Raw genomic sequence first — 6426 nt, forward strand, 5'->3', positions numbered from 1 at the left:
CTATGAGTGTGTGAGTGAATACATTTTCTCTCTCTTGTATTCATCCATTGGTTCAATGAATTTGATCAATAAAACCATGTGTTAGACACTATTGAAATATGGAACATATATATGGGGTAGTGCATTTTTTCTCTAAACAAAAATCCTGTTTTCTGCCACTTAGTTTATGCATTGTTTTTGACCTCTTCATGCTCTACATTTTAGTATTTACAGTTATGCTTAAGTTTATGTCTTATGTAGCTGCATGACTTTTTTTAATGGTTGTTGCAGCTCTCAAACCTGGAAGTTTGGTTTCAGCGGCCAAAAGACATTGTACGAAAATTAGTATCAGGGGATCTAGACCTTGGTATTGTGGGTCTTGATACAGTTAGTGAATATGGGCAGGTATGAATTGTACAAATGAGTTTTTTTATTCACATAAGGGAGAAGTCACAATTGTGAGAAGTGAATAGTTGATTGTATGCTCATGTTTGATACCTGTTGAGCAAGTTTCCTACTATGACTTATAAGTTTTGTTCATTTAACATACGCTTCAGTAATCTTCTCTAATCAGTGATATGAAAAATTCCTTTTGCCTTTGGCTTCGTACACTTGTGACATATAAAGATTGCATCTCTCTCTTGATGCATTGTTTTTCTTAAATAAATTTGATTATCAAAAAAGAAAAAAGATACCATCCTTACTGTTAATGTTGCATTCATCTTGGCACTGCTAATTTTCTTGTGCACTTGTTTTCATTTAGTTTGATTTTGTGGGAAAATATTAACAATTGAAAATTATCATGTGAATTACTTTTCATAGGGGAATGAAGATCTAATTCTTGTTCATGATGCACTTGAGTTTGGAGACTGCCGTTTATTCTTGGCAGTAAGTCATTGTTCTCTTTTAACACAATACAGTGGTACGCTGATTGTCACGTGGTTGTACGGTTGTGGGTATAATACATATTTTCTTTTTTTCAGATACCCAAATATGGGATTTTTGAGAATGTAAACTCAATGAAGGAGCTAGCGCAAATGCCTCAATGGACACGCGAGAAACCTCTGAGAGTTGCCACTGGTTTCACTTATGTATGTTGCATTTCACTTTGTCCTATCATTTTTCTGTTCTATTATTTCTTTCTAAATAATTTTTATTTATAAGTTTCAATTAAGAAGTTTGGTTGGGATTATGTTTGTAGTCCATTCTTGTGCACAGCTGGGTCCTAAATTTATGAAGGAAAATGGAGTGAAGCATGTTACTTTTTCAACTGCTGATGGAGCATTAGAGGCAGCTCCTGCGGTAAGAGTTATTTTTTTCTATAGTTTTATTATTTTTGTCAAGTTATGCTATCTCTCGTGAGTATTGCACGTGATGCTTGCCAGGGAGAGTGGACAGTACATGAAGGCTTGGCCATTAATGTCTCACATGTTCACAAATACTATACTTATTTGTCAAATATTTCTTCTATCTTGTTAGTGGTTATTTTTGGTTGTGGGGTGTTTATATTTATCTCCAGTTTCACATATCTGCACCCTTGATTTGATGCAGTCAAGCTATGTTAATTGACTCTTCATATGTGTGTAGTACCCTTTTTCTGGAAACTAGACACTAATGTAAGGGTATGAGATATATATGTGACACTTGTGGTTGGACATTCACCTAGGTAGAAGCATGTCAAATAATTGAAGTTTACAATATAACTATGTAAAAATACCCTCTTTCTTCTTCTTATGATTTTTTTTTTTTTTGGGGGGGGAGGGGGGGTTGGGTAAAAATTTGACCTATTTTCTAATTAAACCAGTGAAGCAAAAATTTGAACCCGAATTCCCTGCATGTTTCAATATCATTTTGAAGTTATACTATATTTATGTATACATATAGAGGAGTTGGTACATGTATATATGTGTTTCATTTTCAAGATCTCAATTAGCTTCTTACCTGTTTTTTGATTTATTGTTGCCATTGGCTATGAATGTAATGAACTAATTGAATTTTGCTTTTTGATTTATTGTCGTGACATTTTAGAATTTTGGCAGGCAATTGTGCCTTCGTTTTGTTACTTCTGTTTACATTCTTTTTTTTGTTTTTCAGTGATCAGATCACTGAATCTTTAATAAATGAAATTTTTAGAAAAGTTTACCATGTTTGACTTGCTATAAACATCAACTTCCTTTTTGTTCTGGATGCTGTTTTGAATAGGTAAAATTCAAAACAGTTCATTTTTTCTAGCTCATTGTTTATAGCATTTTTCTTTTTGAAATTGGTTGCTTAGTATCTATAAAGTTAACTTATTTATTTGGCATTGCATAGTTCCTGCCTCCTAATGCAACTCATTTAATATAAATTGCATTATATATGCTAGTTCCCAATGGTATTAATATTAGCTGCTTGCTTTGTTGTTGAAAAAGATGGGAATAGCTGAAGCTATTGTGGACCTTGTGAGTAGTGGAACCACATTAAGAGAGAACAATTTAAAAGAAATTGAAGGTGGAGTTATATTGCAAAGTCAGGTGCACTCTCTTTGGACTTAACCAAGCATGCCAAACGGTCTTTGATAATTTATTTTAAAGAGGGTCTTCAAGTATTAATTTGAAAGTCTCTCTACTTTATCTTCTGTTGTCTTCAGGCTGTCCTTGTTGCTAGCAGGAAGTCCTTGACCCAACGAAAAGGTGTATTAGACATCACACATGAAATTCTTGAAAGATTGGAGGCACATTTGAGGGCAATTGGACAGTTCACGGTGTGCATAATTTATTTTTTATGTTATGGTTGTAGTTGCCTATAATTTCATTGTCTCATGCTATTTATGTTAGGTTACCGCAAACATGAGGGGAAGCAGTCAAGAGGAGGTGGCGGAGTGAATACTGAGCCAAACATCATTATCGGGCTTACAGGTGAATCAATCTCTCTTTCTCTCAAAGAAATGTGAAAACCAAACCATATATGTTGTTTTATCCTAGTACAAGTTAATTCTAAATGGCGTGTATTGTGGAAGCACTCACTGGAGATACTTTGATATTTTTGAATTATTGATTAAATGTTGAGTTCTTCTCAGTTCCAAGAGCTGCCTTAAATGCTTTTCATGTTTATACATGCAGGGGCCAACTATAAGTCCTGTTTTTTGCAAACGTGATGGGAGAGTAGCAGCAGATTACTATGCCATAGTCATATGTGTGCCCAAAAAGTTGCTTTACAAGTCTGTCCAACAGCTGAGAGCAGTGAGACACTTTTTCTTTCTTTACTCAATATATGCCATTAATTATAACAATAGAAACTATTCCTTCCCAAGTTCCCACCCATCCACCCACAACACGCAGAGAGTTAGAGAAAGACCACAAAGTTTAGGGTTTAGTCTTATTTGGGGTAGAGAATGAGAGCTACCACTTTGTGCAAATAATGCTGTAATTTAATTTTGTATCATGTCTAACTTCCCACTAGCTCACATTTATAGGACTAACTTTGTGTAATAACTTGCCATGTCAAATATCATATTACATATAGAACACGAAAACTTTCTGGCTCTGATGAGGACATCAAAATTTGACTAAGAACCACTATAGAATTTCTGGCACAATGGGCCAACCAGTTCCACTGGTTGTCAACTTGTCCCTGATTTTCCAAGTAAAAACATGTTTCGTGTAAATAATGCCAGAAAATTGGTTGGTTTTGGTTGAATATGATTTGAGGCTTGTTTAGTGTTTTTTTTTTTTTTTGGTGTGTGTGACTATTTTAGAATTTGAATATAGGAAAACACTGTTCCATCTTTTTTGCGTTGAAGTGTACATTTCATGATTTGCAGCCTCATCTTCAATTTTTTTCTGCTTCATTTCTCCTATAGGAAAACATGTTTCCTGTTTCATTTGCAGCCTCATATGGATTTTATCTGGTTCCTCGTAATTTTTGGTTCCATTTCTTCTTTGGCCTTTTGAAGTTTTTGGGACTCTCATATTGACTTAAAAGGCCCGTTCGAGGGCCGAAATTGCGAAATGACCACCGGAACCACCAAAACTTGGCATGGACGGATTTTTCAAGCCTAAATAGACTTGTAGGAAGAAACAGGACCTCGATTGGATTTTCGGTTAAAAAATTAGGAGGAAAAATGTAAAACACAAGACTTAAAAGGCCCGTTCGGGGGCCGAAATTTCGAAATGACTACTGAAACCACCGAAACTTGGCACGGACAGCTTGTTCAAGCCTAAGTAGACTCGTAGGAACAAACGGGACCTCAATTGGATCTCCGGTTAGAAAATTAGAAGGAAAATTGTAAAACACAAGACTTAAAAGGCCCGTTTGGGGGCTGAAATTGCGAAATGACCACCGAAACCATCGAAACTTGGCACGGACAGCTTGTTCAAGCCTAAATAGACTTGTAGGAACAAACGGGACCTCGATTGGATTTCCGGTTAAAAAATTAGAAGGAAAAATGTAAAACACAAGACTTAAAAGGCCCGTTCGGGGGCTGAAATTTCGAAATGACTACCGAAACCACCGAAACTTGGCACGGACAGCTTGTTCAAGCCTAAGTAGACTTGTAGGAACAAACGAGACCTCAATTGGATATCCGGTTAGAAAATTAGAAGGAAAATTGTAAAACACAAGACTTAAAAGGCCCGTTCGGGGGCTGAAATTGCGAAATGACCACTAAAACCATCGAAACTTGGCACGGACAGTTTGTTTAAGCCTAAATAGACTTGTAGGAACAAACGGGACCTCGATTGGATTTCCGGTTAAAAAATTAGAAGGAAAAATGTAAAACACAAGACTTAAAAGGCCCGTTCGGGGGCTGAAATTTCAAAATAACCACCGAAACCACCAAAACTTGGCACGAACAGCCTTTTCAAACCTAAATAGACTTGTAGGAACAAACGGGACCTCTATTGGATCTCCGGTTCGAAAATTAGAAGGAAAATTGTAATATACAAGACTTAAAAGGCTCGTTCAGGAGTCGAAATTGCGAAATGACAATCGAAACCACCAAAACTTGGCACGGACGGCTTGTTCAAACCTAAATAGACTTGTGGGAACAAATGGGACCTCGATTGGATTTCCGGTTAGAAAATTAGAAGAAAAAATGTAAAACATAAGACTTAAAAGGCCCGTTCGAGGGCCAAAATTACAAAATTACCACTGAAACCACCGAAACTTGGCACGGGTAGCTTGTTCAAGCCTAAATAGAGTTGTATGAGCAAACAGCACCCGATTGGACTTCCCGTTACAAAATTAAAATCAAAATTGTGAAGTTCATATCGAGGTTTTTTTTTTTTTTTGTCAATCTAATATTGTTTTTTCTTTTTTCATATGACAGATTGGCAATGGTGAAAAATAGTTTGGGCTGCATCAGAAAATTTGATTTTGTGTTTTTGGAAATATTTTGACATAGGATTTTGGTAAATGATTTATGGATTAAATGTTTAGCATCAAAATATTTGGTGTTGTGTTTTTGCAAATATTTTGACATAGAATTTTAGTAAATGACTTGTTGGTTAGATGTTTAACATCAAAATATTTGATTGTAATTTTGAAAATATTCTGACATAAGATTTGGTAATGTATTTATGGGTTTGATGTTAGTAGTTTGTAAATACTTTGGTATGGATGTTTTAGATTGTCAGAGAATTGTAATTATGTTTATTGGGATTTTTCATAGCTATTAATTTTGAATTAGTATGAATGTCTTGCACAGCTGTATTATTATTTACATTACATTTGTGTATATATTGTGCACAGGAAAACATGTGTTTTGGATTATTTTGAACAAGAAAATTATTAAAATCAAAATTTGTGTACTGAATTTTTAGTGACAGGTGGTATTTTTGTCGCTGTTAATATATTTGGCGACAACATATTATTTTTGTCGCTAAAAGTTAGTGGTTATTCCAACAACTTTTAGCAACTAAAACTTACTCGTCGCTAAAAACGTGATTTTTAGTGACCAAATTAATTTTGTCGTTAAATAGTACTTTTGGTGACACATTTATTTGTCGCTAAAACTACATAGCCTATCTAAATTTTAACCTTTTAGCAACAAATTGTAATTTTATAGCGACAAAATATATGATTTTTGGCGACCAATTTTGCTTGTCGCTAAATGTCTACATACGGTGACAATTTTTGATTTCGTCACCAATACTTTTAGTGACAGGCCTTTGGCGACAAGTTGTATATTTGTCGCCGATTCTTTTGGCGATAGAATGTGTACTTTTGGCGACAAATTTTTGGGTCGCCAAATGTGTTTTTTGTTGTAGTGACTTAATGTGAGCATAATTGTTTATTCCTTTTATTTTCTTTTCTATTCAGCTTTAATGTCGACTACTTCAATCTCTGCCAACATGAACAATGTTCCAATGTTAAATGGAACAAACTTTAAGGACTGGAAAGAGAACATATTGATTGTTCTCGGCTGCATGGACATAGACTTGGCATTAAGGATGCCAAAACCGAATG

The 6426-nt window shown here is 35.0% G+C and overlaps 1 pseudogene across 1 annotated transcript; it reads left to right on the forward strand.

Moving 5' to 3' along the window:
• The first annotated feature begins 258 nt into the window (after positions 1–258).
• On the forward strand, positions 259–3356 carry LOC145806921 (ATP phosphoribosyltransferase 2, chloroplastic-like; annotated as a pseudogene). The gene is made up of 8 exons (XR_014350270.1): positions 259–384; positions 802–867; positions 963–1070; positions 1198–1281; positions 2391–2492; positions 2609–2722; positions 2796–2876; positions 3081–3356. The product of XR_014350270.1 is annotated as an ATP phosphoribosyltransferase 2, chloroplastic-like (transcript).
• The last annotated feature ends 3070 nt before the right edge of the window (positions 3357–6426 follow it).

This window comes from Camellia sinensis, chromosome 14 (genome assembly GCF_055761805.1).
Source record: "Camellia sinensis isolate YWXY chromosome 14, ASM5576180v1, whole genome shotgun sequence".
In the NCBI taxonomy this organism is placed as follows: Eukaryota; Viridiplantae; Streptophyta; class Magnoliopsida; order Ericales; family Theaceae; genus Camellia; species Camellia sinensis.